General features: G+C 36.7%; 1 protein-coding gene across 18 annotated transcripts in view; it reads left to right on the forward strand.

The window, feature by feature from the left end:
• BAZ2B (bromodomain adjacent to zinc finger domain 2B) overlaps positions 1-12,824 on the forward strand; it is a 118,841-nt gene that overhangs the window by 20,438 nt on the left and 85,579 nt on the right. The window contains exon 1 of one of the 18 annotated variants that reach the window (XM_068195009.1): positions 12,291-12,321. The exons of the other annotated variants lie outside the window; for them this stretch is intronic. The gene's annotated coding sequence lies outside the window, so the exon portion shown is untranslated. Of the gene's footprint in view, positions 1-12,290; positions 12,322-12,824 lie in introns of those variants that run through there. 18 annotated transcript variants of the gene reach the window in all.

Consider the following 12,824-nt stretch of genomic DNA (forward strand, 5'->3'; position numbering starts at 1 on the left):
ATGTTTTTTTTTTCTTGTAAATAGATGATTTTATATATAAAAATCAATGAAATAATCAAAAGTTGCATTTTTAAAAGTGTATGGGCTCAGGATGATTAATTTTCAACTTGCCTGTTGCTTGCTTTCCTGTTCTGTTTTTTTTTAATGAGCCATAAAGAAAAAGGCAGAGGTCAAATGATCAGTGATCTGTAGATATCAAACCAAAAGTGAGTTTTAGAACAAACTTATATCTTGACCATTTTCCCTTCTAAATAAATGTAGTTTGTTTAAAAAAAAAAAAAAAAAAAAAAACAACAAAAAAAAACCCAAACCAACCTGTTCCCTGATGGATTTTTACTAATTGATTCAATGTTTCTTGTCTGACATACTCAGATACTAGTTGATACTGAGGACAATATTTAAAAAAATGTGTAGCATTTCTCTTGATGTCCTTCTTAGATGTACTTTGAATTCCATTAGTAGCAAAGTTAAACTAGTTAAGCAGTGGTGGAAGTTTCATTTTTGAGTTCAAACTCCAGCTTTTAGGAGCTGAAAAGTCATGGATATTCTTCTAAGAAACAATTAATTCAGACTTGCTAGCTTGCTCTTGTCATAGCCTGTAGTGGTCCTTTCCACTGAGATTTAAGGCTTTTTTTAACAGTATTTTCTCTTTTAATCAGCGGACAATCAACTCCCTTTTACAGATTCCTAAGTTATCTTGTCAAAACTGTGTTCTTATCCTGAACTTGAAAGCTCACAGAGCAGAAGAAAATACTTGCAAGCTTATTTTTGCCCAGAAGGAGTAGGGAAGCAGAAGAAAACTAGTTTGAAACCCAAGTTCTAGATTTTCAAATAGGTACCCATTATAGCATCTTCAGGCTGCTGTTAGCTTCCCAACTTGCAGAAACCTAGTAGAATGTCTAGTACATTGCTTTTGTACTAGAATGATGCTAGTATAATGAATGTAATATGTGTGAATGGTTTGAAGTAAAAAATTATGACTACCAGTAGTTCCTTATTTTTGCACTCTATTTTCTGAGTATAATTTCTGAGGGTTATTTGGGTTTTCTTTCCCCCTTGCGTATGCGGCCAAGATTCATACCTTTGCTTCAGTAAGACCAAAGGAATAGGGGGAGTGGAGAATCCTGACAGCAGAGCCCATCACTCACACCTAATTACCAATTTTATTTCAAACTAGGTAAGATTGGTAGCTTGCATTACACTTTCAACTTCCACTAATATCTCATAGTCTGTTGTTTTGGTGGCACAACACTGTCTCAGTGTTTTTTGTTCATTAATACCGTGGAACTAGTATGCAAATTCTGTTTCTTTGAACTAGTTGTTACCATAAATCTTTTTGCCAGAAGAATTACTGTTGTAGGCACACAGTTTGTGGTAATTGGGAGTGGGGCTGTGGCTGAGCCTCATCCCTCATGGGCTACAGCTGTGCTGGACAGGTGAACAGTATTGAAGGCAATGAGACATCACAAGGTGTACTGACCAATCACAAAAGGGTACAGAGAGCACACAGGTGGAATGCATGTAAGATAAAGGGTATAAAAGGTTGGACTGAAGAACAATGAAGGGCAGATGCTTGAAGCCTTTTTTGGTGTTGGTCATGGCTCCACGGTTGTTCTGATAAATTATTACAATTCATGAGTTGTTACCATCATTCTTTATGGCCTTTCACTGTTAAATACATGCTGAAGGACAGAGGTGAGATTTGTAGAGTTGTGTGTGTAGTTCTGAGCTCCTCAGCACAGGACTACTGAAGTGCCTCTGATAAATGGCTGTTAAGGAGTTGAAGGGTCAGAGCATTTTACCTGCAAGGAAAGAGAGCTTGAACTCCTCAGCCCAGAGAAAAGGTTCAGGGGAATCTCATCAGTGTTTATAAATACCTGTCTGAAAGGTGCAAAGAGGACCGAACCAACCTCTTTTCAGTGGTTCAGGACAAGGACGGGCACAGACTGAAACACAGGAGGATCCATGATGTACTCTTGGATGACCCTGCTTGAGCAGGGAGGCAGGACCAAGTGACCCGCTGCTGACCCATTCTGTGAGGTTGCCCTCAAACATCAGGAAACTCTTTTTGTTTGTGAGGATGGCTGTGCATTGACATAGGTTGTCCTGAGCGGTTGCAGTCTTCACCCTCGGGGATACTCCAAAGTCATCTAGACACTGTCCCAGGCAACTGATTCTAAGTGACTACTTGAGTAAAGGCTTTGACAAGATGGTCTCCCGTTCAGTCTCAACCACTCTGTGATACTGTTGCCACTTGTTCTATATTTTAGGATATTTTGGTGAACTGTTTAAACTTACTTTGTGTCAGAATGGTAATAGGAGAGCGTGCAGAATCATGAGTTTTGACCAGAAGTGTAGAATATTGCTACAGTCTTGAATGAAGACTCTAAAATTCTAGGATCTTTAGGATTCATTGAAATAGAATGTGTGAGGATTAAATTACAGGCTATCCAGTGTGATCTTTAAAAAGATAACTTTTTCTTGTTCTGCAATTTCTTGGTTTATACTGTTTTGACATTTAATGCACAATGTCCTGAGACAGGAGGACTTCATAAAAGTGTGCCTGAAGGAAATCAACAAATACGTCAAGTACAGAATGGTTTTTTGTGCTGCTGTTATATCATGTTAGGAGAGAATGTTGACACAGATGTTTTTAGTAACTTCATGCTGAACTGTGTGAGTACAGGGAACCCAGAGTATTATAGGTTAAACTTCCGTTCTTTTTGCTGCTTTTCCTCAGAATAATAAAAAGGGTTGTTTTTTAAACATTGTTTTATTATAAGCTTAGTAGGAAGTTCTTCAGTTCTGTCTTTGATGGATTACTTAATATATTTACACTGTCAAATTCTCCCTTACCCAAAGCCAGAGGGGAAAGGGAGAAGGGTTGATTTTTTTTCTTAAGTAAGATTTGCTCCTTTGTTTTTTCCCTGAAAACCAACAGTTATTTCCATTCAAATTTATCGATGCCTAAACAAAATACTCAATATTTGTGTTTGTAGCTCCCTTCTGTCAACTATATTTTGCATGCTAGCAGGGAGCAACATAACTTCTGTATTCCAGACTTTTTAGTGGTTGTCTCTGTTGCAGGATTTGCTTTGCCTTTTAGTTTTGGGAAAATGAACCTTCTGTAGCAGGACTCTCTACTTAGAAAAATCTGTGGAATAGACTTTATCACTGGTATGGATGGTTTGTTTTTTTCAGATAACATGTTTATACTTACCATGTGATCTGATAAATCAACTATATATGCCTGGTAGGTGGCTCATGTCATGCCCTGATGATTTAGGGTTAAGCAACAGAAGATATCCATGAGTACTGTTGGTTTTTTTTTTGTGATACAGGCTTTTTTTATTGCCTTTGATATGATTATTTGCACATGGACCAATTTAAAGCCTTCTGTTGTTCCATAGGAGTAATATATTAAAGTTACTGTATTAATTTGATAAAAATCTGTTCACTAGGTTTTTTGTAATGGTTGTAATTCCACCTTCTAATAACATTTCCACAAATAGGAAGACATAAAGCGTGTGTATATGTATATATATGAACATACTGTGATTTTTGAAATTAGGAAAACCTGTGTTTCCCTTTGGTCTTTGCAATGCTAAAGTTAGCTTATCAGCTGCACTGCCTTGTTTTGTAAGGCAGTAAACTTAAATATAGCAAATGTTAAAAAACAAACCCCCAATAAACACCTGTTTGTAATGAACCCCCCCATTTTTTCATTTTTAGCAGTTGTTTTGAAAAGTAATGCTGCCTAGTACTGGACATGTAACTAGGAAACATACTGTATGATTCATTAGCTTGTAATTTTTATTGTGCTTAATAAGAGAAGTGTTCTGATCTAAATGTAGTGGTTATGTAAGCTGATAAAGATGACTACAAAATTTTTAATGTAAATAAAATATTTTACTGAACACTGTAAAATGAAGATAAAATATTTGAATGAGATATGAGGTATTTTATTATCCCAGCTTCTTTGAATCCTGATCTATTTTCCTTATGTATTGTGCTAGTTACATTACTAGATATTTGTTGTTGGCATCTTTCAATACAAGGCTATGCCTATGCAAGTCAGATTTGAATATGTGCTTCTTCTGTCGAAGCATGAAGTCAGACTCTGGTCCTCAAGAGTAGAATGGAGGAGTATGCATTGGGAAATGCAGAAGAAGGAGTGTGGTATTACTGTCTAAGGACTATGCAATATGTGAAGTAAATGTTGCTCTGGTTGTTTTGTATGGCAGCTGCCAGTGCAGGAACCTGATTGTTGTCTTGGAAGAAAGAGCGAGACCCTAAAACTGAAGGAGTTTGCCCTGCTGAAAGGGAGTGGTGTGTTTGAATATTGTATTATGTTGACTTGGTTTGTGGATAGATGGAAACTGTAGGTCCCTGTGAGAATATTCCAGTGTCTGAAAGTGTTACATATGTGCTTAAGGAAGGTACTGCTATCTTGGGCAAGAGTGAATTAGAATTGCAGTAGATTATTGTTTTTTCTTAACGTGTATTTATAGGTAAAAGCCTCTCTCTTGCTAAAATGCTCTTATTTGTTAAATCTGTTCCTGTTTTATCTGATGTACCTATTAAATATAAGTAATGATATGTAGTAAATGGTTTGATCCTGGCATTATCTAAGTTATTTTTTCTGGAAATTGATTTGTTCTTGGCTTCCAGTACTTCTTTGCCAAAAAAGCCTTCCAATACATTACTTAGGATTATTTTTGCCTAGATTTTAATTTGTGAGTTCTGCTTTATGAAAATCTGTTATATCCTACCTGCTTCAGGTTACGTGGTTTCTTGTATACTTACTCAGAAAAATTATTTTATATATGTATAGTCCATCAAGAGAATAATTACAAGTAACTGTAAACAGTACATATGCTTCTGTCTCAAAAATCCTGCTTCTGCATTAGGTTTAAATTAACTCTTCAGTGTCACATAATATGGGGGATATTTTTCTCTTGTGGTATCTTGGGCTCTAAATGCCAGGTTGGGCAGGGCAGGGGTTGGTAGGGCAGGTTTAGCCGAGATATTGGGAAGGAATTCTTCCCCATTAGTGTGCTGAGGCCCCAGCACAGGGTGCCTAGAGAAGCTGTGGCTGCCTCATCCTTGGAAGTGTCCAAGGCCAGGTTGGATAGGGCTTGGAGCAACCTGGGATCCTGGAAGGTGTCCCTATTTATATACATACATCTTTGAAATTTTATTTTTTCAAGTGGGATTGATTGATTTTCTGGACAGGCAGGGCAATGTTTCTGTGACTGATGTGGAAGTTTAAAGACAGAAGATCTGATACAAAGGATGTTTAAATATAGCTGTGCTTGATAACCAATAATTTCCAGTTTCATTTGGTAGAAATGCTAGAGCATGCAGCTGTTAATTGTTTTTACTGGAGAAGATACAAAATGCTTACTGTTTGTCACATCACAGCATCTCAGTTTTGGCGATCAAAAGGACCTGGAAATAATATCTTTACATGGAAAGAGTTCTCTTCTTGTTGCAGTTTTCAGAGTAAGACTCTTACATTAGCTTGTGTACTTGACATAATCTAATTGTGAATCAAACCAACATTTCACACCTTTTCTAACCATTTGGTACAGACTTAATTGCTGGGAAACTTAATAAAAGTGACTTATTGGCATTTTAGATATGTCTCAACTATGTGCTGCCTGTGTGACTAAATACATGCCTAATAAAGGTACCTGTACCTTCATCATCATCATCTTCATCCTAATAGTCTCACTTAATTCCTGTGAGACTTTACGCTTGCATTACATTTTTCTTAAGTAACTTAATCTATTAATTTAAAAAAGGCTTTTGAAACTTTCTAATAGCTTTGGTTTTTTCTTATTTTCTTCCTTTGTCTGATGTTTTCGTTCTTGCTTTCTCTGTCTTTTCCTCAGCTGTGTTTGTGTCTGTGTAATTATTGCTTTTATAATATTGTCTAGGATTCTCTGAATCATGTACAATGCAGTGAAGCTTTGTCTGTGACTGGGGCACTATGCAAAACAATTACTGTGTCTTTTTGGCAGACTGGAGCAGTTAGCTATGTGCATGCTGAAGCCATGTCTTGCTGCTCCCCTCTTGTTTGTAAGAGCTTCCAACATTGCAGGGCAAATATGCAGTCTCAAGGTAGCAGTCAGTCTTCAAAGAGAGGATCGAGTCCTGCCAGTGCAGTAATTCTCAGACTTTCTCTTGTTCTTTAGCTTAAAATGGATGTTAAAGGCTGAAATGGTACTTTGCTAGAAGAAAAAATTATTTTCACATTTTTTTATCTTCTACTGAAGGTGACGACATGAAGAGGAGCAGTTTTGAGTTTTTACCGACGATGTTTTTTTCTTCTATTTCTACTGTAATTGTAGAGTTGGTAACCAGCATGTCCTCACTTGTTAGAGAATAGCCTTGACGCAATTTTTGTTTCTCAAATGTACGGAAGCGACACATAGGGAGGTTTTATAGAATGGCCATGCTTTTAGTCCTAAGTGTGCTTGCTGATCTCTGGAAGTGCTGAGTCAGAGAAAAATTCTGTAGAATGTGGGAGTCAATGAAAACTAATTAAAGCAATGCAAAAGCCTTTCAGCACTTTTGGGCAAGCTTTGCTAAAAGATCGTTTTTTCACAAGTGTTGAATCTTGATCAAAATACCTAATTATGATGTAGGCCATGTCATAGCTGACATCCTTGCTTTCAGTCGTCATAACAGTGAGAGGTCCTGATGTGGAAAGGTTCGTGGCATACGTACATTCGATGTGCTGACAGAGCTTTGACAATCCATGCAGCTTTTGTTTCTTCCACAGTACCTTCTTTTTCTGAGTAGCCAAGTGTTGGAATCTCACCTTGTTGAGCTGCGCAAAATGGTCAACAATGTGAATAAACCCCCATAGCTCAGCTTTCTGAACTTTCTTGCTTTTTAGCTTGATCTATTTTAGAGAGAGGATAATTATGCAAAAAAGTGGCATGTTTTGCAGACATGCTTTACCTGAAAAATGCAAAAAGGACTTTAAAAAGTTGAATTTATTTTTTAATACTACTGAACTGAATAAAGCCTCCAGTTGATGGTTATGCTTTTCTGGTCTGTTATATTGAAGCAGAAATAAGCTCAAAGGAGGGTTGTCTTTGTTCTTCACATAGTGTATACAGAGATTTTCCAGCATTTGGAGGTCAAATAATGAACAATTAGTATGAGAATTAGTAATATTTTTCAAGTATTTGAAAATGGTCAAAAGTTTAAATTGATAGAGACTTAAAGAAATATGACAGTTCAGAGAATTTATAAGGATTCTGTCTAGAAAGTATTTACTTTGATATGATTATACAGTTTGGTGCCAGGGAAGGCTTAGATTAGATATTAGGAACATTTTCTTCCCTGGAAAGGGTTGTCAAACCCTGGCACAGGCTACTCAGGGCAGTAATGGAGTCCCTGTCCCTGGGGGTATTTAAAAGCCATGTGGGTGTGGCACTGGGGCCATGGATTAGCAGTGGCCTTGGCAGTGATGGGGGAACAGTTGGACTCAGTGGTCTTGGAGGGCTTTTCCAACCTAAGCAATTCTGTGTAAGTGGACCTCTGTACACAGGGATTGAATATGAGAGATGTCTCCAGCTGCATAGATTAAATTACTAAATAACTAGATCATATTGAAGATGGTTTAGAGTGTGTTTTTTTGTTTTTTTTTTTGGTGGATCCCCACTTCCCGCCCCCTCATTTGCATTGTTTCTGTTTAGAAGGTGCAGCAAGAACTGACAAGAGTTTATCCACTGAAGGGTTCTGCGCAGCGGGGAAGCATGTGACAACTGTGTCTTCATGGGTCAATACTTGAGTGAGTCGCTGAGGTGTGTCTCTAGATGGGAGGCTTTTGTGCAGTGACTTTAGTGATTCTCTTAGATGATTGTTACATTGGGAACGTCCTGGTAAGGCCTCATCTGGAATGTAGTTTATTTCTGTTCCAGAAGGATTGTTCATATTCAAAAAGCATATTTTTAAAATAGGCGAAGAGAACATACACTGGGATTTTGAGGGTAATCTGGAGATTTATACAAGGATTTGGAAGAATTTAAACTGCTTTAGTTTAGCAAAATTTAAACCTTGCATCCTCCTTGTGTGCTTGTGCCCCATGGTGTGCAAGCTCCCAAGAAAAAAGTGTAAAGAACAGAGAAATTGCAAGATTCAAACAAATAGAGTCAAGCTGATGAAGAGCAATTTTAAGCTGAAAACCTGAAGGATGTAAAGAAGGGAGAAGAAAAATGAATTCGAAGGTGATATTTTATCCATTATGAGAAGAATTGGGTGATGTGGGATAGGAAAGAAGTAAATTTGATCCAGAAGTAATTTTCAGTTCTGTGCTCTTTCTATACTGGTTCACTGGTTTGTAGAAGAGGGCGGGGGGAGAATTGCAAGCAGTCAAAACCCAACTGCATAAATCTTTTAAATGAAATTAAACCCAGAACCCAAAGTCTTAGAGAAAGCAATTGATTTCTGTTACTTACATGTTCTTCATACTGACTGATGCATACGTATGATGATGCAATACTGAACTCCTGTTGAATTATCAGTTTTTGAAATCATAAGGGATAATTTAGCTTTTGCAGGTTCAACATTTTCTGAGATTTTTTTTGGTTGATCTTCTGCTCTAAATTTTTTCATTTGTTTGAATGATTGGTTTTCCAACATTAGTTCTCCAGAGGAGGTAAGTCTTAAAAAAAAAACCTGTAAAAATATGTGTGTGTGTTTTTTTTAAATCAGGGTACTTTTCTAAAACTATATTTTGGGCCCATGACTTCTCTCTTTCTTTTGACTATTCAGTCAAAGGGGTTTTCAATAAATATATTGTCATGTCCTAGTCTTTAGTAGGCATTGATAACTTTTCTGCTAAGACTTTTAAAACAACCAAAAATAGCATGTCTTGTCTTACATAGAGAAACTTGCTTCAGTTTTTTTTCAAATGTTCAGGTAAATTCAAGGGAATAAGGGCCCCCCATTTTATCAAATGTTCTTTATGTAGGGTTTTTGAGAACTACTGGTTACAAATATTAATAGAAGTATGCAACAGATTGATAAAGCTCCCTAATCTCACTTTCTCAGTCTTTTATGAATGCTACAACTTTGTTAGCTTTCCTGTCACAGTAAACTTTCAGAGCAGACAAGTCCTGAATTAATGAATGAAAACTAGGAAAAATGTAACCTGAAAAAAGTGTTCTTTCAGTCTTTGCAATGTTATTAAAAAGGGTGCCAAGATTTTAGAAGACAATATCTTTTATTATATGTTTGCATTGGAGAAATAAGCAAATTGCCATCAAGATAGAAAATGTCTTCCCTCACAGCTTTATGAAAACGTTGTTTTATTTTGCTGAATTCTGCAGTGCTTTCAGATACGAAGTTTAGATTTAAATGAGAAGATGCCATTCCCAGAATATAAACCAGTTATTCTGGTTTTAATAAATAAAAAAACCCACCTTGCAAAGTGATAAGAGTAACAAAGGTGGGAATTCACCTCATCCTGACTTCCCGCTGAAGTCAAACCTTAATTAGCTCCATTTATATGCTAATATTAAGCACAGGAAGCTTCCTTTGTCTTTACCTTTTACAAAGTAAGGAAATAATGCAGGGAAGCCTGATTAGGTTACGTTAATGTGAAAATAAACAATAAAATCACTCTTGTCCATTATAAATGTCCCATTCTCCGTGTACCACTCTCAAGTTTTTGTTGTTGTTGTGGGTTTGTTTGTTTTTGTTTTAAATACTCAACTTCAACCTCTCTCCATTGGTACTGAGTGTGGAATGTTGGCTGTTTCTGGCCTTTTATTCTTAAATTGCATTAGGATTTTGTTTGTGTCTGAGGATATTTTGTTTTACACTTTCTAATAATTGGTTCTAAAAAAGAAACCACAAACAAATGCTTCTCTGTAGGGTCCTAATAGAATAACTGGGTGTACTGAAAGGAAGAAGAAATTAGTTTCAAGGACTTCCAATATTGCACAGTTAAATGGCTAATCCTGAGCTTGTCATGCTTGTGTGTGTGCAGTTATGCCAAGAAAGAGAATATTTAATCTGAAAAAATATTATTTTGTCCTTTTGAGTATTTTTTACTGTATGGAGAAGTTGATGTTGTATAATTTCCTTCAGTTCATGCCAAATCATACCTTTGTTTTACCTTGGTTTTCCATTTAGGGCATCTGTTTACTCTGTACATGGGACACTGGAGCCAAAAACCAGTCTGTGTGCTTTTAATCAGGGAGCCATAGTAGAGCCTGTTTTTAAAACTATTTCATGACTTGATTCAAGGCTGAAGAAGCTGTGACTGTGCAGTGTCCCTGCCTACCTGGTGCCCAAGTAGCTGGTTCTCATTCTTGGCAAGTTGCAAACAGGAACCCGAAGAACTTTTTTTCACTGCCCTCTGCTGAACTTCTAACCTTTGTCCCAAAGTTCAGGTTTTGGGGGACTATTCAGTGTTTTCAGAACTGATCCCAAACCGCAAATTCAACAGTGACAGAGAAATGTATGTAGTCAGAAGTAGAACATATGTGCAGAATATTAGCTGAGAGCAAGTACTTGAGCTTTGAGCTTCAGTTAATGCAGGAAGTGCCACCTTTCCAACTTAAGAAAGGAAATATGCCTTTGTTTTCTGCTTTTGGGAAGACAATTCAGGGCTCTAGTCAACCAGCAGGATGATTGAGAGTGTAGCAAAATGCATACTTTATTAAGCTTCCCCTCTCTCAAATGTTTTGCTCCTGTTGTTTAAATGGTGTAATTACTGTGTGGTATCTTCTGTCTCTTCCCTTGTTTTGGTTCCAGTAGGTTGGGGTTTTTTGGTGGTGTCAAAGTATGGCAGTAGGGTAGAGAAGGAGAATATCAGTGTTTAGATTTCCCCTTGGGAGAATAAGCACGATACCTTTTCCTTTATAGGTTCTTGATGTTGTGACTGACTGTTGTGAGGAGTGTGTTGTTCCTGGCTGCCCTTTATCAAGGGAGAAAAATACCTATTGCTTTCCTGGCAGGCCTGGGAGTGTAGCTTGATACTGGTGGCCAGAACAAACAAAAAAAGCAGTTGGAGTTAATGCCCACACATTTACAGGTTGTAATTTAAGATTACATTAAAAAAAAAGTATGGCTGCTGGTGATGCAACTGCCTACCTAGATTTAAATTAGCTAGCTTGCCTAACTCTTAAAGAAGTATTTGCTCATGTAGATGGCTGAAGTTCTGTTTGTGTTAGCTTAATAGTATGCTTTCTTGTCTGTGCCACTTGGAGATAGGTGAGCTTTATTCTCCCAGCAGTGTGATGCCGTAGAAAAGGATCTAAAGTAAAAATACCTGTTTTTCTATGCATTTGTTTCCTAAAAAGTGTTTGGTCTAAAAGGCCCAGTCAAGGCAAAGCCAAAGAAAAATCCTGAAATGCCTTTTTACTCTAGCATTTTGATACGTAGGCAAATTATGCCAGTTTTCTTAGTTAAAATTGTCTGTCAGTGTAGCTGAAGAGAGCACCTCTAAGCTTTGTAAAGCAAGTCAATGTTTAATTTTACAGAAGATATTTTTAAAATACCAAGCTGTAAAATTTCACTGAATCTTTAGTGAAAAAATATATATCAGGAAATACCAAAAGTATTAGATTTCTACTACTATAGCAAGTAACATTTTTCCGAAATGGAAATGTTGCATCTGTTGTGCTGTTTTCGATGTCCTGTACACTGTGTGTGAACTAGGTGTATAGAAAAACTTGATCTACCCAGGGAAAAAAAAATCTGGGAGGTAAACAATCCAAACAAGTGCTGAAAATTATTTTGAGTTTTAAATTTTCTGTGCAATATGTGTGGATTGTGTACTGACACACAGATGCTTCTGAATTCTCATAACATGAGGAGAATTTGAAATATGCATGCTAGAGAGCATCACTAATAGAATGAAACTGTGGTTCTGTTATAAAAAAATTAACATTTTCCATTATTTTTTGGGAATTACTTTGCATCTTGACAGATTCCTTTGGCTTACTGTGTTTATCAAAGGGGTACATGTTGTTCTGTTTTATTCACAATTTAGTTATAGTAAAATGGGTATGCGTATTTAAACAGATGGTTGCAAACAAATCAAGTGTTACTGTATAGCATTTATCTTGTACTGTTCCTCTTGTAATGGCTTCATATCTGGCAGTGGGAAACACAGTGCTTTCAGTGCGCTGGAAATGTCTCATGCACTTTTTAAAAATACGTTTTAGTGTTCTGTTTGATGTGTATTTCTTTGTCTTTGCAAAATTACTTGATGACTCAGTTGATCATCAGTTGTTTTCTGTTTTCAGGTGGCTGAACAGCAATGTCACAGAACTGACCACATTGGTCGTAGTAAGTAAGCTGTAGCAGTAAGCATTCTGATAGTTCTCTGAGAAGCATGACTCATACAGGGAAAAGGAAAATATTATTTATGGAATGGCTTAGTGCTAAATTCTTCATCCAGGTCGTGATTTCAGCCAGACATTAAATACAGCCTCAGCTAAAACTTACGGATTAGTCTAAGTAAAACTGATTCTGTGGGTGCAATTATTTTTGTGACTTCAAGTTTAGCTGTTGAGAAGGTCTTTAACATTAACATAATACTGTTATCATTCTTTCTGGATTACTTTGTATGTAAGCTTGGAATACAAATTTGATAGCACATAATTTTAGTGTATACCTGTAGGAGTTTTGATGTCTGTTGTACAGGTTGCACAGTATTTAAAACTAATTGAGACTTTGTGCTGCGAGATTAATTCCAAAATTAGTTTTAGCACCTTTGAAAGGCATTTTGCGTGATCAGAAAATATGTGATATTTTGCTAGATGATGAACACGAGTTTTCTTGTTTTACTA

The sequence above is a fragment of the Anomalospiza imberbis genome, chromosome 7, assembly GCF_031753505.1.
Source record: "Anomalospiza imberbis isolate Cuckoo-Finch-1a 21T00152 chromosome 7, ASM3175350v1, whole genome shotgun sequence".
Classification (NCBI taxonomy): domain Eukaryota; kingdom Metazoa; phylum Chordata; class Aves; order Passeriformes; family Viduidae; genus Anomalospiza; species Anomalospiza imberbis.